Consider the following 24770-nt stretch of genomic DNA (forward strand, 5'->3'; position numbering starts at 1 on the left):
TTAGTCATGTCTGACTTTTTGTGACCCCATTTGGGGTTCTCTTGGCAGAGATACTGGAATGGTTTGCCATTTCCTTCTCCAGCTCACTTTGCAGATGAGGAAGCTGAGGCAAACAGGGTTAAATGACTTGTCCAGGGTCACATAGCTAGTAAGTGTCTGAGGCTAGATTTTAACTTAGGAAGATGAGCCTTCCTGACTCCAGGCCTGGAACTCTATCCACTGTACCACCTAGTTGCCCTAGAATCTCTTTCTGCATAGAGTCATAGATCTTGGTTCAAAGGGACCTCAGAGACCATGTAGATCAACTCCCTCAACTTACAGATGAGGAAATTCAGGACCACCAGGGTTGTGATTTACCCAGGATCACACATGACCAGGGCTAGTTTCTACTTTCATACCTATTGCAAATAATTGACTAGATCAAGCCTTGATTAAGACCTGCAATGGGCCAGACATTGTGTGGTGGGGACACAAAATCGTAAATGAAACTGTCTCTGATTTGATGAAACTTTTCCTAACGCAGCCTGGGGCATAACCGCATGAAGTTCCTACTTCCTTCACTGCACTCCTATTCCCCTTTTCCCAACTTTCTCAGGTTCTAACAACTGACAGGATTATAAAGAAATAGTTATACTGATGCACAGCTGGCAGCAATACAAGGAAGTGCATTCTTTTTCAGTGCCATGGTAGATAAAGTATCTCAGAACCAGGAAGACGAGGGTTCAAGTACCATTTCTGACAAATACTGACTGTATCACCCTGTGGAAATCAATGAACATCTCTGTGCTCTAGGCAATTTCTAAAATTCTAAAGTGCTAAGAAGATATAGACCAGCATTATTAGGGGAAGTTTCCTTATCCCAGAGTTCCTTATATCAATATTATTGTCCTTGTCGGTCCCTTGTTTTTGAAGAGGACTGACATCATCACAGGATAATGTCTTGACTCAAGCATGAACTGGATTTAAGTGAAATCACAGGTGAAGCCTCTATTTCCACCTTATCTAAATCTAATGATGTTCAACAAAAGTTATTAAAGTGATCATACTCACGTGATATAATATTATACTGGAAATATACTGCAGTGATATAGTTAGAAAGGAAAAAAAGAACTAAATATACGAAGATATTTATATGTCCACTATTTGTAAAAGCCCAAACCTCCCAAACTAACCCAGCCCATGACTTCCCAAATAATTTCACCCCAAGCCTCTCAGCAGTCCATTCTTGACCTTCTCCAATTGGTGATTTCCTCCCTGGAACCTCCATTCCAGGGAACAAATAAGCTAGCCATTCTAACTTCAAACCCAGCTCAGTGCATGCTCTTTGCATTGCTAGAGTATTTCTCCCCCTCCCCTTTGGCACCCTTTTATATGTATTCTTCTCTAGTTAGAATGTCAGCTTCTTGAGGGCAGGGATGATCTTTCTTTTTCCTAGTATTCATGTTCTCAGCCCTTAGCGCAGTGCCCAGCACAGAGTAAGTACTTAATAAATGCTTTATCTATCTATCTATCCATCGGTCCTTCTATCTATCTGAATCGGAAACAATTTAGTTTCCCAGTCATCGGAGATTGGCTAAGCAGACTATGATACAGCAAAGTCGTAGGTTGTTGTATAACCATCAACACTGATAAATATGAGGAATATAAAGTCTTTCTGTAGAAAGTCATATGAAATGCAAAGTGGAGATGGTAGGACAAGAATGATGATGACAACAATTATTGTGACTATATGTAAAAAGCGTGTGTGTGTGTGTGTGTGTGTGTGTGTGTGTGTATGTGTACCTTGGGCTCAAGGTGCTGAGGTTTTCTTCATCTTGGGCATCTATCTACCTTTACATCAGTTTCTAGTTTAGGTTTTAATGGCTTAAAATGAGTGTAAATAGCAAATGTTTTCTGTTCTCCCCAGACTGACATTTTTATGATGGTAAAAACCGAGCCCATCTTTTGTCTCAATTCTCACCTAACCCTTAGTCATTGAATAGGCATCGCCTCAAACAAACTGAGACCTGGTCATTGTAAACGAGCTTCTAGACTGAATTTCCTTGCCCAGCTTCTAGAGAAAGTCAAGAGTCCCAGAATGCCTTGAGGAAAAGGAATGTTGAACTGGAAGAAAAATGCATTTAAAGGGGAGCGGTGGGAAGATCAACTTCCTGACTGTACAGTGATGCTAAAGGGTTGTCCTGAAGCTACTGTCAATAAACATGGCAGCTAGAGCAGACTGGAGAAAATTATAAACCTGTTTCCATAGCCTTAGAACTAAGTGAGAGTTTGGTCGGATTCCTTCAGGCCCTTTCTCATTGATCTTTATAGTTGCCTACAAAAGAAAGTGCCTGCGCCACCTCAGGCAGTTCTAAGCCAGGCAAGGATAATTTCCTAACCCTGAGTCAAGTATCTAATCTTCAAAAACCTCAGTTTCTAAATCTGTGAGGGGCGGGCGGGGGTTAATAATTCATGATTTCTTCCAGCCTCACAGAAAGGTGACCAGGCAACGTTTTCTCATTATTGTTCAGTTGTGTCCAAATCTTCATGACTTCAGTTCTTGGCCAAGATACTGGAGTGGTTTGCCATTTCCTTTTCTAGCTCATTTTAAAGATCAGGAAATTGAAGCAAACAGGGTTAAGTGACTTGCCAAGAGTCACATAGTCAGTAAGTGTCTGATGCTAGATATGAACTCAGGAAGATGAGGAATTCCTGATTCCAAGTCCAGTACTCTACTCACCTAGCTGCCTGCACCAGGTAACATAACCAGTGCCCAAAACTCCTCCGTAGGACAGTCATTATTGTTTTTAATAGTTAAACATGAAAAAACTCAGCCACTAGTTTCTTCTTTCATGTAAAACATAAGAAAACTCACAACTACTCTGCACTAGTTCCCATTTCAGGGCTGAGAAATGAGAGTGGGTAAATTTCTTTTTTCCAGTATAAATAGTTGCATGACCTCTTTTCCATGTCTTCATCCATCTTGCTCCCATTTCCTCATCCCTTCCTCCCTTCCCACATGTGTCATCTGCTCATCTGGCAGGGACTTCTTTAGTTCACTGGCACACGATCTTGTCCAGGAAAGCAGCAAAATCTCTGTTTGTCTTTTTAAATTAAAAAAAAAGTATTGATTATGAACTTAAAACCATCAACTAAAGTAAATAAAGAATAAAATCATACATGAAGTCACAAACTCCAAGCTATATTTACTGCTTGTCAAAATAAATCATGCATAGTTGGATGGAGAACCAGAGAGAGAGAGGAGGAGGAGGAGGAGAGGGAGGGAGGGAGACAGAGAGAGACAGAGAAAGACAAAGAGACAGACAGAGAGATGAATACATACAGAGACAGTCTGTCAGAGAGTCTGTCAAGTGTGTCGATCACTAGGGATATAAAGAAAGGTAAAAGACAGTCCCAGCTCTTAAGGAGCTCAGTCTACCCAGGAAGACAACATGCAAACAATTACACACAATGAGACTATATACAGGATAAATAGGAAATAATCAACAGAAAGAAGACATGAGAATTATTAAAGGGGACCAGAAAAGGCTTCCTAGAGATAAGATTTTAGCTAATGAAGGAAAGCAGAGAAACCAGGAGGAGGAGATGAGGAAAGACAGAATTTCAGGCATGAAGGACAGTCAGTGAAAATGGAGCAGGGAGATGGAGTATATTGTGAGAGGAACAGCAAAAAGGTCAGTATCACTGGATCATAGACTAAGGGAGTGGTGTCAGTTGTAAGAATATGGGAAAGCTAAAGGGAGGTAGCTTATGAAGGGCTTTGAATTCCAAAGGGAGTATTTTATATTTGATCCTAGAGGTAAAAAGGAGTCATGGAGATCTACACTTTAGGAAGATCATTTTGATCACTGAGTGGAATCTGAATAGAGTAGAGAGAGATTTGAGGAAAAGAGACCAACCAGAAGGCTACTGTGATTGTCCAGTTATGAGATGACAAAAGGATGTACCAAGGTAGTGGCAGTCTGGGAAGTCAGGGAAGAGAAGAGGGAATATGCAAAAGATATTACAAAGATAAAACTGAAAAGCCTTGGCAACAGATTGGATAAGGGGACTGAATGATAGTGAGGAGCTGAGGATAACATCTAGATTGTAAAGTGGGGTTACTGGGAGAATGGTGGTACCCTCAACAGTAATAGGGAAATTAGGAAAAGGAGAACATTTTGGGGAAAAGATAATGAGTTCAATTTTGGACGTGTTGAGTTTAAGATGTCTATTGAATATCCAGCTTAAGATGTCCAATAGGCATTTGGAGATGTGAGATGGGGGTCAGGAGAGAGATTAGGGCTGGATAAGTAGATTTGAGGATAATCAGCATAGAGATAATAAATGAATATATGGGAACTGATGAGATCACCAAGTAAAATAGTACAGAGGGAGAAGAGGGCCCAGGATAGAGTCCGGTGGGATACCTAACATTATTAGGCATGATCTGGGAGAATATCCAGCAAAGGAGACTAAAAAAATGAATGATCAGATAAATAAGAGGAGAACCAGGAGAGAGTAATATCCTGAAAACCTAGAGAGAAGAGAGTATCAAGAGGAAAAGAGTGATTGAAAGTGCCAAAGGCTACAGAGAAGTCAAGATAGATGAGGATTGAGAAAAGGCTATTAGGTTCAGCAATTTAAAAGATCATTAGCAACTTTGGGGATAACAGTTTTGGTTGAATAATTAGATCAGAAGTCAGATGGTAGAGAATTAAGAAGAGAGGGAAAGGAAAGGAAGTGGATACACTGATTGTAGACAATCTTTTCAAGGAGCTTTTCAGGTGTGAGGGACAGTCACAAAGACCAGAAGAGATATAGGACAATAGTTAGCAGGGATAGAAGGAACAAGTGAGAGTTTTGTCAAGATGGGGGATACATTGGCGTGTTTTTATGTAGTAGGGGAGTAGAAAGGCAGAGACTGAAAATAAGCGATAGAGTTGGGACAACCAAGGGGACAATCTGTTGGATGAGATGGGATGGAATGGGTTTGCTTGAACAGATAGAGGGGTAAAGCCTTGGTAAGAAGTAAGACCACCTCCTTATATGAGATAGAGGTAAAGGAAGAGAAAAAGGAGAGAAGGCATATGAGTGATGTGAGGCACAGTTGAAGTTGTGTAACAAATTCGTAGCAGGCTCAGAATGATTGTGTGATTTTTTTTTCTACCTTCATTCAGCAACCCTTGTATAGGATTAATGGAAGAAAATGGTGGGAGTGATCCAAAGTTGAGTCATGGCAGGAAGCAATTGGCAAAATAATAAGGATGCTAGGAATTCAAGAGAAGAGGATAATGTAGAATTTAATTGGTTCACCAAGAGGTCAAAATGGGGAAAAGAAGAGAGAGTGGCTATGTGTGGGGTGGCAACACCATCCAAGTACCCCAATAATTCACAGAGACTTCTCAGGTAAGGACTGAAAAGGAATTAGTCTTTATTTGACAAATCTCCCAAGATTTGGGTGTCACCTCCACTAGGACAGACTAGTGGAAGGAGGCGGACCACAAAAGCAAAGCACCAACATATATCCTATCGCAAAAGAACTCCCATCCACCACTATCCCTCCTCTCCATTGGCTGGGAAGCGGGCTTACAATCTAGGCGAGAAAAGCTAGACAAAGAACCAGGAAATCAAGTATAGCCAATCTGAAACATATCTCCTTATTTAGTAACTAGTTGCTGATGTGGCAATAATATGGCTAAAGTAAAGAGGAGGAATGGAGAAAGAGGGAGGGGACTTCCTGGAGCAGGGGACAAACACCCCATAGGCACTTATTGCCTAGGACTTGAATTCGGGAGAGTTAGGTAATCACATGCCTACAAGGTTAAATCCCAAGGTCTATTCCTTCCTCTCACTGCCCCTGCTTATTCCAGAAATAATTCTTATATTTTCTCTCTCTGTGAAGTCTTCACAAGAATTATCTCCCATTCAGCCGTGCTGGAGAGATAGCCTGAGAGAGAATTGAAGAGTCAAGGGATCAGACACCATAGTGTGGATGAAGAGTGGGGTTTGGTCAGGGAAAGCAAGGGAGAGGTAGAAAGCCAACAAATTATGTTTGGATAAGGGGAATTTGGAATTCTTGAACATGAAAGGGGTACATTTGTAGGTGATGGCGAAATCAAGGAAATGGTCATCTTTGGGTGTGGCTGAGGTGGGGTGGAGGAGTAACTCATGGTAAGTGAGTTGACTGAGGAGTTTAATAGTTGGCGTGTTTGAGGTAAAATCAATATTTATATGTTTTTGTTGTTCCATTTTATAAAAAAAAATAGCTATTTTTAGTGATCACAAATTTCTCCTTGAAAAAAACTACAACTTTTACAACTGACACTCCTATATGGCTGTGGACAATGGAATACCACAGTCTTTGAGGAATCAGAATTGTAGATCACCCAAAGACAACGGAGAAGTGCATGAATTAGACCACAGACTTAGAAGAAACTTTAAAGGCATTTTATCCGATTCCTTCATTTTGAAGATGAGAAAATGATCTAGAGAAGTTAAGGAACATGCCTAATGGTCACACAGCCAATACATAGCATAACTAGAGATCAAACCCAGGTCCCCTGACTGCCAATCCAGTGTTCCTTCCATTGCACAACACTGTCTCTTCCTCTCATGACATATTGCCAATGATGAATTGCATGTAAGAAGCACAAAAGTCACCAAAGAGATGTAGGATTTGAAAAGGAAGTGGGTGGGTCATGTAGCAAGAACAAGGAAGGACAGCTAAGTTGATGTACTGGTACCAATGCAATGGCAAGAATCATAGAAAAAGTGTTCCAGCATAGTAGCATCCTATGGATAATTTATGGGAGGACATGGACAAAGCCACATAAGAAGAGAAGATTTGGATAGGCTGCAATCTGCACCAGTAAAGGGAAAAGCTTTGTGGATGAGATCCATTGAAATACTAAAGGGCCGATCTTGGGGGCAGAGCCAAGATGGCAGCTGGAAAGCAGGGACTTGCCTAAAGCTCTCCCCCAGGACCCTCCAAACAACTATAAAAATGGCTCTGAACAAATACTAGAACTGCAGAGCCCGTGAAATAGCAGAAGGAAGCAGAGCTCCAGCCCAGGACAGTCTGGATGGTCGCTGGGTAAGGTCTATTGCACAGAGCTGGGAGCAGGGCAGAGCAGAGCCCAGTGTGGGCCGTGCCAGGACCAACCATACCAGGAGCTGGGCAGAACACGCTGTAGGGCCCTGAATCAGTGAGCTGCGGCAGTTACCAGGCTTCTTAACCCACAAACACCAAAGACAACAGAGAAGGTTAGTGGGGAAAACTGCGGGGACAGAGTGAAAAGAGTTCAAGGTTCACCCACTGCCCTAGGGGCAGCAGAGGTGATGCAGCTCTGAGGACAGAACTACAGCTGCAGTTGCTTCTGGCCCCAGGCCCACCTGGTGGGAGGAATTAAGTGGTAGATCTGAGTGGGAGTGCAGAGCCTGCTTAGATCTGAGTCGTGGTTCTTGAGGGAGGAGGAGAGCTGGTGTGGCAGAGCTTGCTGTGTAGAAATAGCTCTGAAAACAACAGACCAACACCTCAAGCTTGGGACAAAGTAATCTCTACTCTACAAGCAGTCATACCCCTGTGAAAAATGCAAGGGTCAAGTGGTTGTCTGGGAACATGGCCAGGTAGCGAACACAAACTCAGATTCGGACTCAGACTTTGGAATCTTTCTTTGGTGACAAAGAAGACCAAAACATACAACCAGAAGAAGTCAACAAAGTCAAAGAACCTACATCAAAAGCCTCCAAGAAAAATAGGAATTGGTCTCAGGCCATGGAAGAGCTCAAAAAGGATTTGGAAAAGCAAGTAAGAGAAGTAGGGGAAAAATTAGGAAGAGAAATGAGAGCGATGCAAGAAAACAATGAAAAAACAAGTCAATGACTTGCTAAAGGAGAACCAAAAAAATACTGAAGAAAATAGCACCTTAAAAATAGACTACCCCAAATGCCAAAAGAGCTCCAAAAAGCCAATGAGGAGAAGAATGCCTTGAAAGGCAGAATCAGCCAAATGGAAAAGGAGGTCCAAAAGACCACTGAAGAAAATACCACCTTAAAAATTAGATTGGAGGAAGTGGAAGCTAGAGACTTTATGAGAAATCAAGATATTATAAAACAGAACCAAAGGAATGAAAAAATGAAAGACAATGTGAAATATCTCATTAGAAAAACCACTGACCTGGAAAATAGATCCAGGAGAGATGATTTAAAAATTATTGGACTACCTGAAAGCCATGATCAAAAAAAGAGCCTAGATATCATCTTTCAAGAAATTATCAAGGAGAACTGCCTTGATATTCTAGAGACAGAGGGTAAAATAGAAATTGAAAGAATCCACAGATCACCTCCTCAAAAAGATCCCAAAAAGAAAACTCCTAGGAATATTGTCACCAAATTCCAGAGCTCCCAGATCAAGGAGAAAATGATGCAAGCAGCCAGAAAGAAACGATTTGAGTATTGTGGAAACACAATCAGGATAACACAAGATCTAGCAGCTTCTACATTAAGAGATCGAAGGGCTTGGAATATGATATTCTGGAGGTCAATGGAGCTAGGATTAAAACCAAGAATCACCTACCCAGAAAAACTGAGTATCATGCTCCAAAGCAAAATATGGATTTTCAATAAAATAGAGGACTTTCAAGCTTTCTCAGTGAAAAGACCAGAGCTGAATAGAAAATCTGACTTTCAAACACAAGAATCAAGAGAAGCATGAAAAGGTAAACAAGAAAGAGAAACCATAAGGGACTTACTAAAGTTGAACTGTTTTGCTTACATTCCTATGTGGAAAGATGATGTGTATAATTCATGAGACCTCAGTATTAGGGTAGCTGAAGGGAATATATGTGTGTGTATGTATATATATATATATATGTATATATATATATACACATATATATATATATGTATGTATATAGAGAGAGGGCACAGGGTGAGTTGAATATGAAGGGATGATATCTAAAAAATAAAATCAAATTAAGGGATGAGAGAGGAATGTATTGAGAGAGGGAGAAAGGGAGAGATAGAATGGGGTAAATTATGTCACATAAAAGTGGCAAGAAAAAGCATTTCTGTAGGAAGGGAAGAGGAGGCAGGTGAGGGGGAATGAGTGAATCTTGCTCTCATTGGATTTGACCTGAGAAGGGAATAACATACACACTCAATTGGGTATCTTATCCCGCAGGAAAGAAGGAGGAAGGAGATGAAAAAGGGGGGATGATAGAAGGGAGGAGGTAATCAAAAGCAAACACTTTTGAAAAGGGACAAGGTCAAGGGAGAAAATTGAATAAAGGGGGATAGGATAGGAAGGAGCAAAATATAGTCTTTCACAATATGAGTATTGTGGAAAGGTTTTGCATAATGATACATGTGTGGCCTATGTTGAATTGCTTGCCTTCTTAGGGAGGGTGGGTGGGGAGGGAAGAGGGGAGAGAATTTGGAACTCAAAGTTTTAAAAGCAGACGTTCAAAAAAAAAAACGTTGTTGCATGCAACTGGGAAATAAGATATGTAGGCAATGGGGTGTAGAAATCTATCTTGCCCTACAAGAAAGTAAGGGAAAAGGGGATGGGGGGGGGAAGGGGTGACAGAAAGGATGGCTGACTGGGGAATGGGGCAATCAGAATACATGCCATCTTGGAGTGGGGGGGTAGAAATGGGGAGAAAATTTGTAAATCAAACTCTTGTGAAAATCAATGCTGAAAACTAAAAATATTAAATAAATAAATAATAATTTTAAAAAAAAAGAAATACTGAAGGGCCCTGTTCTGATTCTACTTCACTCTGAAGCCTTGTACCTCTCCTTGTATTTCTTTGTGTTTTTCATGTTTATGATTTCATGATGCAACATTATTCGACTGCATTGATATTTTGTTGATAGTTCATTCAGACACTCCTCAAAGGTTGGGCATGCAGGCTGTTTCTAGTTGGTGGTTATTACAAATAACGCTTAGTAGGGCAGCAGCATCTCTTTAAAGGGGTTGTGGGTGTCAGCAGCACTCCTTGCAATACCACTAGTAGTTCTGTGTCCCAAAGAGATCAAAGAAAAAGGAAAAGGACCTGTATGTACAAAAATATCTATAGCAGCTCTTTCTGTGGTGGCAAGAATTGGACATCAAAAGGATGCTTATCAATTGGGCAGTAGCTGAACAGGTTGTGGCAAATGATTGTGATGGAGTACTACTGTGCTGTAAGAAATGATAAGGGAGGTGGTTTCAGAAAAAAACATGGCAAAACCTATATAAACTGAGGCAAAGTGAAGTGAGAAGAACTGGAAGATCATTGTGCACAGTGACAGCAATGTTTTAATGATGATCAACTGTGAAAGGCTTGACTGCTCTGATCAATACAATGACCCAAGACAATTTCAAAAGACTCATGATGCAAAAATGCTGCCTCCCTCCAGAGAGAGAGAACTGATGGACTCTGAGTACAAGTTGAAGTATAATTTTCTAACTTTCTTTATTTTTCTTGCTTTTTTAAAAAATGATTAAGATGGAAATATGTTTTGCATGATTTGATATTATATTGCTTGTCTTCTCTATGAATGTTGAGGAGGAGGGAGGGAGAGAATTCGAAATTCAAAATTTAAAAAGAAAAGAATGTTGAAATAAATAAATAAATAATGAATTGAATTTTTTTAAAGTGTGGAGCTATTGACCATAGCCTTTGAGTAAGAAGGATGAGAGAATCAGACAGTGCCCTGGAAGATCACTTTGATAGCTATATATTGGAGAAGGAAAAGATCAGAGAAAGGAAGGCAAGTTAGGAAACTATTCCAATAGTCCAAGCAAGAGACACGAAAGCCTAAATTAGGGTGGTAGCAGTCTAAATGGGAAGGAAGGAAAAGATGTGAGAGATATTGCTGAGGGAAATTGGACATGACTTGTCAAGTAATCATATATAGGGGATAAAAAAAGCAAAAAATGACTTGGCAATTTCAAGCCTGAGTGACTGAAAGAACAGTGGTAACACCAACATAAATAGGGAAGTTGAGAGGAGGAACAGGATTTTGGGGGGAAAATGAGTTCAATTTTAGACATGCTGAGTTTGAGGTGCTAGTGGAAAATCCATGTAGATGTCTAACGTACAGTTAGAGATATGGGACTAAAGCACAAATGGAACAGCAGATATGGAGGTATGGGTTTGTAGGTCATCTGCATAGAGGTGATCATTGAAGTCATGGAAATGAATGAGATTACAAAAAGAAAAAATTTAGAGAAGAAAAACTGAGACAAAAACAAAGCCATGGGAGATGCCCACACTTAGCTGTCAGGGTGTAGCCAGAATGGACTTTGTTTTCTTTGAATGATTCAGTTTGCCTCGTTGAGCTTCCCTGGACACTGGGGCTTGCTCTTCCGGGGCAGGACCAGAGCTTCCTGTGTGATGAGTCGTGGAGCTGGCCGAGGGGAGGTGTGTTAACGTGGTCTACGCTGGGGGAGGCGCCAAGTCAAGAACCAATCGGCCCTGGTCGTTCAGGCGGCGCTTGATGATGTCAAAAACTCTATAAGAGGGGAGAGGACAGCTTGAAGATCCTTTTTTCCTTTTCCGGTTGGAGCCAGAGACACCTACAGCCGAAGCTGAGCTGCCGGTAGCAGAGCTGACTAGAGGCTAGTGGGTAATCTTCTTACCGTAGAGGGGAAGCATGTATACGATTTTGCCTTATACCATCTCGCTTCTCTGTGGCCTTCTGATTACCCTTGTAAGGCGGACTTATTGGGCCTGGAAGCTTTTGATGAAAATATCAAAATGGGGACGCTGGTTTGTGGGCTTGTTATTGTGGAGTGTAAATACATGCTTTAGTTCTCCTGCCTTCTGTATAGAGAATTCCTTATATCCTGTGGTTCCGGACCTTTTAGGCACATATGAGATTCTCTTTGAAATCATAAATTCTGCCTTCCTAATATACAGGGGAATGATAGAAAACCAGTGATGGAGACTAAGGAGGGACAATCAGAGAACCAGGAGGCAAATTAGGAAAAGGCCATTCATTTTCCCACTTAAAAGATAACCTTAAATGCAGGTTGATACATATTTTTTTGAACATAATCAATGTAGGAATTTATTTGATTGTGCATGTTTGTTATAATAGTATCCCCTTCCCATTGTAGCTCAGGAGCTGGAGGAGGTAGGTAGGAGAGGAAGGAGGTAGTAAGGAGAGAAAATATACTTTTTATCCATTTTTTTTTAGTTTTTGAGGAATTAAAAATAAACACTTTTTTAAAAAAGTAATCCCAGCTACAACCAGGAAGAATAAAGGTTGGTTCAAGACATTACCATTATCTCTTATCTATCATCCCTTACTAAAAAAAAAAAAAGTTGAGTACTTTCAGAGCATTATCTCATTTCATACTTATCATGGTTCCGTGAGGCAGGAAGGATAGGTATTACCTACATTTGAAAGATGAGGAAACTGGGACATAGAAAGGTAGAAGGACTTAGGACTTGTCCATAGCCAACCACCAATCAGATGGAAGACTATCACCCAAGGCCAAAGATTCCTAACCCTCTGGTCTTTTCCTTAAACCAGGTTGCCTAGTGTGGGAGAAAAAAAATTCAACCCTCAAAGAATTCCTACTTACAATGAGTCCAGATTTCTGATTCAGCATCAGATTCAGATTCTACAACCACAACTACCCAACATAATCTTCTCCCTACCCCACCCCCAAGAAAGATCCATTTGAAATGTGGTCCTTAACTAGCTGTGCCTCTGATGATGCAGGATTATTATTATTTTTTTTTAGAGCTGAAAGGACTCTTAGATATGTTCTTGTTGTCCTTTGGAAACACTCTGAAAATCTATATTTGGTTTTTGAGGTTTTTTTAAATAGCATTTTATTTTTTCCAATTACATGTAAAGATGGTTTTCAACATTTTTTTATATAAGATTTTGTGTTCCAATTTTTTCTCCCTTCCTCCCTCCCCTCCCCACTCCCCAAGAGGGACAGCAATCTGATATAAGTTATACACGTGCAATCATGTTCAACATATTTCTACATTAGTCATGTTCTGAAAGAAGAAACAGAACAAAAGGGGAAAAGCACAAGAAAAACACACAAATAAAAAGTGAAAATAGTATGCTTCAGACTCTATAGTTCTTTCTTTGGATGTGGATAGCATTTTCTATCATGAGTCTTTTGGAATTGTCTTGTATCATTGTATTCCTGAGAAGAGCCAAGTCATTCATAGCTGATCGTAGCACAAAGTTGTTGGGACTGTATACAATGCTCTCCTGGTTCTGCTCTGAAAGTCTGTATTTGTATGCATGTAGAGGAAAGAACTTCCAATGAATATGTCTTTTTCAAATTGCTGTAGCAAAAGTAATTAAGACAGCAGCTCAGGGCTAAAGCAGTCAAAATCAGAAAATTGTACTTGACAAGTGAGGGGGTAACTGCCAAGTACCTTTCTAAAAGTTCTACTCTTGTTGGCCAATCTGGATAAAAACCAATGGCATAAGGAAATGGAGTCAGCCTTTTGATGCACACTGTAATGTCATCAGAAATGAGGCAGGAAAAATGGAGGGGGAAATGTCTGATACTTCAGAAAAATTTAGTCAGCCTCCATGGAAAGGTTTGCTAAGTAAGTGGGAGAAACTGGAACAGAGTAATCTAGGCAGTGTCGACATGGGCCGGATGCCGGCTAGAAAGGAGAAGTAGAAGCAATTGAGTTCATACCATGCCTCGGTGCATTACTTACTTAAGTTGGAAAGAAACAGTCCTGAGTGCTGTGTCTGGATGCTGTGCGCTGCCTCCCTTGATCCCCCTCTTCCTTCTGTTCTCCCTCCTTCCTTTCCTCTTGCCCTCACCCCCAGCTACAGACTACCACAGAGGGTGACTAGGTGGCCTGGGCCAGAAAAGAGCTGCTATGAATGTCACACACCTTCTATGCCCTTCCTACAGAATCCAAAGGAGTTGGGGAGAGGGGAGCTTAGGGTCACTTTGTTTCTCCAGTCTCATTCTAGGGCCAGGACGCAGACACAGACAAGTCATAGAGGGAGACTTGTTCAGTTGTTTCAATCATATCCAACCCTTCATGATATCATTTGGAGGAAACTGAGGCTGGAGAGATTAAGTAATTAATAAATCCAAAGTCTTTTTAATTACATCATGCTGCCTTTCAAGCTTAGAAGCTATGTGAGTAGGCAAAAAACTACCAGGATTCATTGGAATTTAGCCCTCACCTGGTCAGAAAAGGAAAACTTTTCTCTAACCTCAGTCCCTGCAGCTAGGTGGTACAGTGGATAGAGCATCAGGTCAGGCATCATGCTATAGTTAAAAAGGCTTTGGATGTATAGTCAAGAGAGATCTGGGTTCACATTCTGCCTCTAGCTAACTGTGTGACCATTAATTATTTAATCTCTCCAGCCTCAGTTCCCTCATCTGTAAGGTATAGAACTAGTCTCGTGATTTACCTAAAGTCTCTCTCCCCACTCTGATCCATCCTCCATTCAGCTAACTGCCAATTTTCTAAAGCACAAGTCCAGTTACATCCCCTTTCTCCACCTCCCACTCAATCAACTCCAGTGGCTCGCCATCGCCTTCAGGATCAAATAGAAAATCCTCTGTTTGCTGTTCAAAGACCTTCATAACCTACATCCACTTCACTTTTCCAGTCTTATTGCTCACGTTCACCTTGCATATCCACACTGGCCTCCTTGCCATTCCATGAACAAGACGCTATACTTCTCAGCTCTGGGCATTTTCTCTGATTGTCCCCCATGCTTGGAATCCTCTTCCTCCTCATCTCTGCCTCTTGGCTTCCCTGGCTTCTTCCTTCAAATGTCAACCTTCTACAAGAAGCCTTTTCCAACCCCTCAATTCTAGTGCCTTCCCTCTACAAATCATTCCCTATTTGTCCTGCATGTAGCTTGTTTGTATATATTTATTTGTTTATTGACTCCCCCCTTAGATTATGAGCTCCTTGAGGGCAGGGACTATCTTTTGCCTTTCTTTGTATCCCCTGTGCCTGGCATATAGTAGATACCTAATAAATGCTTATTGATTGCCTATCTGACTGATTGGGACAAAGAGTTCCTGGGTGAGTAAATTCTCTATACCAATCCAAGACCACACCTTCGCTATAATTTATAGTCTTAGAGAGTTGAGTAGAGCATTGAAAGGTTAAATGACTTGTCCAGGGTCATATAACCCAGATATGTCAGAGCCAAGACTTGAACTCAAGTCCTTGTGGCTCCAAAGCCAGCTCTCTATCCACTATACATATTGCCTCTCTCTGCGATAAAGAAGATATCATTTCATATGTATAACCTAAGCCACAAAGCCCACGGGTATGGGACTCTCTCCTCATTAGTGGAGGAGATCAGTTCCCTGAAAGTGTGTGAAAGGTGAAACAGAGTTGTCCAGAGAGGGAGGAAGAGGAGAAATCCAGTCTCTTTAGTCTCTTCAGGTTCTTCTGGCTTCTAGCTTTGAGAAAGAAGATGGGCAATGCCAACATCTCTCAAGGGCCACGAAGGGAGAAAGGTTCTGGGAAGGAGCCAATATGTAGAACCTTGATCGGGTCTCCATTGCCAGCTTGTTACACTAGAGACTTCAGGGAATTTTTCCCCTCGGGTGAGATCATGGACTGTCTCTCATCATTGAGTAGCTGAGCTATCTCAGTTCCAATGGAAGAGATTCTTTATCTGGGATATATTCTTTTATGTATATTTTCTCTGATTTCTTTGCCATTTGCTAGGTATTGTGAAGCTGGTATTTGGTGGGGAGTCAAGCCTTGGATATAAAGTTTGGGACCCTCCTTCCACATTAAAAAATAGCAATCAAAAAAAAAAGAAATGGTAATCAAAAATAAAGCCTGAACCTAAAAATTATATCTGGTAGACTAATAGTATTTAAAGGAGCAGATAGATATAATTTAGCTTGGCACTCCTTTCTGAAAAGAGCAGAGTGGTTGGCTTCTGACTTCAACCTCCTGCTTCCCTCCAGGAAGGAATTAAAGTCTACCTTGGAGAAGGCTGGGAAAGGAGATGTCAGAGAATCTATTCATGCCTCCCTATGAGCCACACAATGCACTCAAGATAGACTCCATGTTACATGTATGTATATATGTATATATCCATATCCCTACATATGCGTATTTCCTATATGAGGGGGCTGTTCTGGGGATGAGATAATATATGCAATATGTGTAATAATATGTATATAATGCTTTATATGTGTTATCTATTATTAATATATTAATTTGTTATATTATCATTAATTTATATAAACTTTTCAGGGTCTCTTTCAACTTATCTCCCTATCCCACCACTTCCATTCTATGCCATTCCAGGTCCCCAGTGTATTTGTTAGCCTCACTGTCTGTCCAGCCCAATTCCTACCCTTTCCTATCTCCTCCAGATGGATGTCAGCTCCTATTTTTGTCTCCTATGATCTATTCATCTGCAAGGCCCCTGACATACTTATGCACAAGATTATTAAGAGACTAAAATGAGACAGCATAAAGCTTTTTGTAAACCTTAGAGTTTATAATAAATGTCACTTTTATTATTATTGATATTTAGAATAATGATAATCACCAAATAGGACACCCCCCTCGTGCAATCTGACATCTGAAATTTATTCCCTTGAAAGTACTGTATTGCCCTCTATTAAAATGCAAAATACGTCTCTGAGAGCTAACTCACTAACCCATTATCAGCTGCCAAAACTTCACCTTAAACTATTTTGTCAGTTCAGCCAAGGAGGAGTGAAAAAAGCCAGTCCTAGGTTCCAGTCTCAACTGTACAGCTAAAAAACCAGCTGCATGCCCTTGAGAAAGTCACTCCCCCTTTCCTGGCCTCAATATACCCATCTGTAAAATGACGAGGCTTGTCCAGCTCCCTAGGATCCCATCCATCTCTGACATTGTATTACTGCTACTTGGCACTTCTCTAGCTGTTTGAGTGAGGGACCTGGAAGGAATGGGTGGTAACTAGGAGGGGTCAGGAAGGCAGAAAGGAAGAGCTAGAAACCTGGTTGAACTGGAGCCTCTCTGTTAGGAGACCAGAAATAGAAGATTTTGATAAATTAGACAGTCTCATGAATTGAGCAGCCTTCGAATCCAAATCACTACAGAATCTATTTTGAGGATTTTTAAAAAATATAAAGTAAAATGTCTTTAATAATAAATATCTTTCCTCTATTCCAGAATGACCACAATTCCATGAAAAAGGGGTCATGTTACTCCTTTCTCCCAATCTAGTGTTAGATTCTCCTAATCTAATAACAATAGATAACATTTATGTAGTATTTGAAGGTTTGCCTAGCATTTCAATTATTTTATCTCATCTGATGCTTGAAGCAACCCTGTGAAGTAGATTGTTATGATCATCGCCATTTTGTAAATGAGGAAACTGAGGCCGAGGGACAGCTGGGTGATACAGTAGATAGAGTACAGGGCCTGGAGTCCAGAAAGACACATATTCCTGAGTTCAAATCTGGCCTCAGACTCTTACCAGCTGTATGACCCTGGGCAAGTCACTTCACCCTGTTTGCCTCAGTTTCCTCATCTGTAAAATGAGCTGGAGAAGGAAATGGTAAAGCACTCCTGTATCTTTGCCAAGAAAACCCCAAATGGGGTCATAAAGAGTTGGACATGACTAAACCAAACCTACTGAACAACAACAAAAAAAAACTGAGGCTGAGAGAGGTCCAGACTTGCCTGGGGGTCACGCTGCTAGTAAGTGCCTAAGGAAGAATTCAAACCTGACTCCAAGTCCCACACTCCCCCATGACACCTAGCTGTGTCTCTATTTTGGCTAACCTATCCCTGTTTGTTTGTTTGTTTTTAAAATCTTTTTTTTTCTTTTTTTTTTTTGCAGGGGGAAAGGCAGGGCAATTGGGGTTAAGTGACTTGCCCAAGGTCACACAGCTAGTAAGTGTGTCAGGTATCTGAGGCCAGATTTGAACTCAGGTCCTCCTGACTCCAGAGCCAGGGCTCTATTCCTATTTTAGTGAGGGCATGATCTAACTATTCTGTCTTACCACTAGCCATACTAAAAGGATTTCATTTTCAGCTAGCATTTATTAAGTACTCAATATATGGCAGGCACTGTGTTAGCTGCTGGGGGAAAGAAGTTAAAGCTGAACCCAAAACAGAACTTGTCTTAAGAAATTTACATTCTACAGTAACTTTTGTGTGAATTTTAAGTTAGCCTCCCTTTTGTCTTGTTCCACCCAGGGTTTATATAAGATTCTTGAATATCTCAGGATTTCATAATTTCTGAGTCTCATGAGAATTGTATTTGTATTGTAATTGTATTTGTGGACATCAGGATTGGAGGGAATGTCTAGAGATGGTAGGAGGACTTCCTAATGTAAGAAATGGGAGGAGAGGTTTTGTTTCCACAGAACTGAAGGTGTACCTTTCCCCCTCCCCCACCCCAGCTTTAGCAGAAACCAGGCCTCAAGTCAGTCGGGTGAAAGGTCAGAGGCTTATACGCATGCTTAAAAGAGTCATTTGAGGAGAGCATGATGTAGGCAGTCAGGGGGTTGTATCTGGCCAATGAAGAGCCTGGCGGGAGATTCAAGGTGAGGGTCTATTAAAGGACTGGCGTCCATCTGAGTCCTTTGTACTTTCTCCTATACTCTGTTCAGGAGAGGTACCCACTTATTCAGGGAAATAAATGTAAATTATAATTAAAATGTTCCTGACTTCCCAATAAGTCTTGCTTATTCCTAGACAACGTGAGTACGTTTCCAACACTAATGATAAAGAACTAATCAGGAATGATAATTTTTTTCTTCCTAAAATTATATCTCATTGTCTTGACTTGTCTTATAAGCTTTAATGTGTATGTTTAAAAAATTATACCAGGGCAGCTAGATGGTGCAGTGAGTAGAGCCCTGGCCCTGAAGTCAGGAGGACCTGAGTTCAAATCTGGCCTCAGACACTTGACATACTTACTAGCTGTGTGACCTTGGGCAAGTCACTTAACCCCAATTGCGCTGCCTTCCCCCTCTAAAAATAAATAAATAAAAAATAAAATAAAAAAGTATACCTCCATTATACATACTGATATGTTCAGTATGTCACTTTGTATATTGGGCTTTTTAATCATTAAATAAGTATGTATTAAATGCTCATCAAAAATAAATTAAATACCTAAATTAATGTATCTATTCAGTGCCATACCAATTGAACTACCAAAAAACTATTTTACAGAGCTGGATAAAATAATAACAAAATTCATCTGGAAGAACAAGAGGACTAGAATATCTAGGATGTTAATGAAAAGAAATGCTAGAGAAGGTGGCCTAGCCATACCAGATATTAAACTGTACTGTAGAGCAGCAGTCATCAAAACTACCTGGTACTGGCTAAGAAACAGAGTTGTAGATCAGTGGAATAGGATAGGTACACAAGATGGAGAAGTCAAGGACTATAGCAATCTACTCTTTGATAAACCCAAAGAGGCCAGCTTCTGGTCTAAGAATTCACTATTTCACAAAAACTGCTGGGAAAATTGGAAAATGGTAGGGCAGAAACTGGGCATAGACCAATATCTTACACCATATACCAAAATAAAGTCAAAATGGGTTCATGAGTTAGGAATAAAGGCTGAAACTATAAGCAATTTGGGAGAGCAAGGAATAGTTTACCTATCAGATTTATGGAAAAGAAAAGAATTCATGACCCAACAAGAGATAGAGAGCATTACAAAATGCAAAATAGATAATTTTGATTATGTTAAATTGAAATGTTTTTGTACAAAAAAAAGCCAATGCAACAAAGATTAGGAGGGAAGCAGAAAATTGGGAGAAAATCTTTACAATTAGTGTCTCTGATAAAGGCCTCATTTCTAAAATATACAGGGAACTGAGCCAAATATATAGGAATACAAGTCATTCCCCAATTGAGAAACAGTCAAAGGATATGAACAGGCAGTTTTCAGAGGAAGAAATTTAAGATATCTATAGGCATATGAAAAAATGATTGAAATCACTACCAATTAGAGAAATGCAAATCAAAACAGCCCTTAGATACCACATCTCTCCTGTCAGATTGGCTAAAATGACAAAACAGGAAAATGGTAAATGCTAGAGAGGATGTGGGAAAATTGGAACATTGTTACATTTCTGGTGGAGTTGTGAACTGATCCAGCCATTCTGGAGAGCAATTTGGAACTATGCCCAAAGGGCTATAAAAATGTGCATACCCTTTGACCCAGCAATATCACTTCTAGGGCTGTATCCCAAAGAGATCACACAAGTGGAAAAGGACCCATATGTACAAAAATATTTATAGCGGCTCTTTTTGTGGTAGCTAAGAATTGGAAATCAAAGGGATGCCCATCAATTGAGGAATGGCTGAACAAGTTGTGGTATATGAAGGTAATGGAATACTATTGTGTTATAAGAAATGGGGATGATACGGATTTCATAACAACCTGGAAAAACCTACACGACATAACGCTGAGTGAGCAGAGCCGAGCCAGAAGAACATTATACACAACCACAGATATATGGATTCCGTGAGGACTAACCCTGACAGACTTTGCTCTTCTTAGCAACACAAGGTGCAAAGACAACTCCAAAGGACTCACGATGGAGAATACTATCTACATCCAGAGAAAGAACTATGAAGTATGAATGCAGATTGAGGCACACTTCATGCTCGCCCTTTTCCCCCCTTTTTTTCTCTCTTTTGTTTTTGTTTTTGGGTTTGGTTTGTTTTTTGGGGGTGGGTTCTGTTTCTTCTTTCTCATGATTCATTCCATTGGTCATAATTCTTCTCTACAACTTGACTAGTGTGTAAATTAATTCAATGTGAAGTTATACGTGGAAGTTATATGGGATTCCATGCCATCTTGGGGGGAGGGGAGAGAGGGAGGGAAGAAAATGTGGAACTCAAAATTATGTAGAACTGAGTGTTGTAAACTAAAAAGAAAAAAAAAAGAAAATAAGTAATAAATAAATAAATAATAAAGATTAGAGGGAGTGGAGAGAGGTTTTATGGTTTGACCATAAAAGCTGAAAACAACAGTTTAAGTAAAACTATTCTTCCTGGCCTTCTCCAAATTATGCTTGTAACCCCAAGGAGTGTCACAGCACCCACACTGGCATAAGAGCTGCAAGAATTCACCACCAGATGCTTGGGAGCAAAGAATAAAGTCATTTTTCAATCTTCTTGTCGATGTCAGATCTATGCATGGTCAGAGTAGGTGACAATCTATTAACTGTAATTTAAAGAGTATTGGAAACCCCATTCCTACCTCCTTTCCCCCCACAAAAATTACCTACCTTCCAGGTGCTGACTCTCTACCATTAGAGATTCGTTGCTTTGAATTAAGGGACTATCCTAGAATCACAGGTTTAGAGCTGTAAAAGACTTTAGGGTTCATCTATTCCTACCCCTCATTTTACAGAGACACATTGAGTGAGTTCCCTAAGGTAACCATCTATTCATGAAGAGGGAGTACCCTGACCTTAGAGTCAAAAGAACTAGTCTGGAATCCTATCTCCCACATTCATCAGGTGTATGACCTTAAGCAATTTGCTAGCTCTCCCAACTTCGGCATCCTTTGTAAAATGAGGAAAATATTTTTATTACCTACATCCCTGGGCTTTGGTAGGGAAAGCGTTTTGTAAACCTTAAAGCACTGTGTAAAAGTTTGTCATTATTATGCCAACATTCAGACCATGACCCAGTAGAAGCAGGGATCAGTGCATATGACCAAAAGTGATAGATGCAGCCAGTGAAGTTTCACCAAACAACCAATGGGAGGAGGTCTTCTCTGCTGTGGCTCTTGTCTCTGCTACAGCCAAATCCTCACTTTGACGAGTTTTTTCTGCACTGAACTTTTGGGCCTTCTCTGTGACTTGCACAGTTAGTCTGATTGACTTTTCTCCTTGAAGCTGCCTCATACCCCACCCAACATCTTTTTTGCCCATTTGAATACTCTTCCCAGGGAGTGAGAATTAACCCACAATCCTGAAAAAGGCTGTCTTACCTGTGTTCCCAAAAGAGCATAGGTCCCTTATGGACCCCTTGAGTAAGCCTACTTGTCTGTCCTTACTGTGACAACAGACGAGATGGCCACTATATGGGTATAAAATACTTTGTACGTTATAAAGTACAATATGAATAGAATCAGAATCCCAAAGCCCGTCAGTGTGAGACTCAGTCTCATTGGTGGAGATTTTTTCCCTGCCGTGTGTAGTACAGGCTGTCCCCCAACATGGGGGTGGGGGTGTCACTGTATGACTCAAAAAGAAAAAGATAAAAGTGAATAATTATTACAGCCCATCATCTCCTGGTGAAGGCAGATTTAGATAGAGGTAATTCAGTGAGGCTTAAGAGGGTGTGAGGCCCTTCAGTGGGGCCCAGGGTATGAGGAGGACCCAGATCAATCAGTCAGCATTTATTAATCCCCTACTACATGCCAGGCACCATTGCGGTAAACCACTGAAGATAAAAGACAAAATGAAACAGTTTTTCCCCTCCAAAAGGATTGCGGACAGGGAAGAAGAGAGATCAGGAAAGACAGACTCTGCCAAATTGACAATTTTATAAAGGGTTAGCCCAAAGTAATGGTATAAGTCTGTAAGGCTATATCCAATTCTCAGTTCAAGAAATGTTAGGTTCCTGCTGTTTCATGTACTGCAGGGTAAATGAAAACAAATAAGCAACCACAAAAAAGAAAACCAAAAATGCAACCCTCTAACCGTAACAGACTTATGGGATCATATATAGTCATTTATTGACAGAATCTCCTTTAATCTCTTTTCAAATAGCATGGATTTCTTATCTTACCTAGGGGCAAGAAAATGGTCATAGTGACCTTATCCAGTCCTTTCTTTCTCTTTGTCAATACCATTTTAACTTTTATTTGAGTTTTTTTTTTAGTTTAACATCTGACAAATACACAAGCAAATCATTCAACTAGCATCTATTAAGCACCTATGTGTGGGGTGCTAGGTTAGCTGCTGTGGGAGATATAAAGTAACATAACACAAGGCCCTTGCTCTCAGGGAACTAATAATCCACTTGAAGAGATGAGATATTGACAAAGATAACTCCAATATGAAGCAGTATGGTAATGAGTGTCATAAGAATGGCAAAAGCAAAATGCTATAAGCCTACAGGAGAGATTCAACACTCCACTCATGGTCAATACCACAGAGATGAACAATTAATCATTTTTAGTTTTTCCTGTATTTTTAAAATTTTGTCTAGCAGACAATTTACAATTTCGTGTGATGACTTTCCACAATAAATTTTTTAAGAGCAACTTTAGTCAAGAATGGAATGAAATAGCCAATCAAAAAGACATTGCTGCTGATTTTTCTAAACCAACAAATTTACCAATTACGTTTTTTTTAAAAAAAGCATCTGCAAGGAATATTTTCTCAGAGTTTACTTATGGCAGCATCTTTCCAGTCTTCATGCAAATGCTAGAAATTCCACTTCACAGGATTTGTAAGCCCTGGATTGAGACTCTTAGGTTGAAGACTCTTGAAATCCCAAAGGGTCAGTGCTTCATGAATGTTAGTGGTCCAAAATTTATGGCAATCTCGCATGTCCACTTCCCAAATAGACATTTGGGTGAAACTCTTTTAGGGTAGTGAGTCCTGAGCACTGTTGCAATATTCAGTAGTGGTGCTCTTGTCCTCATCACTGAAGTGTTCTATGGCAAAGAAATGTTGTACTTGGGTGTTCCATTTTGGATACAAAGGTCAAGGAGCCACAATCATCATCAGTAAACAACATTGAGCAGCAGTCATGGCCAGCAGCCATCAAACTATTCCGAGAGACAACAGGAGTGGGAAGGAACTCTGTCTTCAGCTGTGAAACCACCACGTTTTGGAGGCAGTGGCACAGTATTATCATGGCTGACTCAAGCCAAACTGTTTCCTACTGACAGGGAAATTGGTCCTATGGAAACAACCACCACCTCCGGAACCACCTGACCAAAACGCACATTGGTACTTCATAGAGTACTGGCTGGCTTTTCACCAACGTTTTTCGTGTGGGCAGAAAACATTCTTCGCTTGAAGTCACAAGAATTGACTTTTTTACGTGTTTACTCACCCACCAGTCATTTTCAGACTCAAAGTAACACACAGAAATCAGTCAAGCTCCACTACTCTGCAGGAAATTTATCCTCCAGGGGAGACCACTTCATGAAGGCGGCTGCACAATTAATCTTCAGGATCACCAGGATTGGTTTTTAGATGTCATCTTTCTGAGTCCAGACATAAGCATTACAGAGCAGTCTTGGAAGCCCAGTCAGTTCCTGTGATGTGTCTAGTGTCCTCCTTTCCTTCATGGGCTTTTACCCATTGGTTCTCATTCTTCTTGTAGATGTGGAATTAATGGTTATTAGGGTGAGGGCAATCTCTCTTTCTAGCGGGTGATGCCTTTAACTACTGACTGGGTGTTGCCTCAGACAAACTGAGACCAGGGTAAAGATCTTAGCTTAAGAAGGCCAAGGTCTCCCACTGCATTCTGGGCCATCGCTGGTCATCCGTCACCTATGTCTTGCCACTGGACTCCAATGACTCTGGAGGAGAGAGTGGGGCTGAGAACTTCAAGAAATCACTTTCCAATAGCATTGGTCCTCTTCCAGAAGGAAAGACTGACAACAATAAACAACAGCAGGTGATTGACTTTAATAAAAATTGATGTAAGGATATTATTATTAGTGTTTGCAAAAGAGAAAAAGCTTGAATGGGAAGGATGCAAATAAGCCCCGAGAGCAGAGCATTTGTTGACTTTGGTTAGTCCACAAAAGTAGGTGGACAGCAGGAAGAAGATGGAGTCGATTATTTTTAAAACATAACTTTTTATTAT

General features: G+C 40.5%; 1 pseudogene; it reads right to left on the bottom strand.

The window, feature by feature from the left end:
• Positions 1 to 23371: 23371 nt before the first annotated feature.
• LOC118837099 lies at positions 23372 to 24434 on the bottom strand (annotated as a pseudogene).
• Between the last annotated feature and the right edge of the window lie 336 nt (positions 24435 to 24770).

The sequence above is a fragment of the Trichosurus vulpecula genome, chromosome 2 (assembly GCF_011100635.1).
Source record: "Trichosurus vulpecula isolate mTriVul1 chromosome 2, mTriVul1.pri, whole genome shotgun sequence".
NCBI classification, from domain to species: Eukaryota; Metazoa; Chordata; class Mammalia; order Diprotodontia; family Phalangeridae; genus Trichosurus; species Trichosurus vulpecula.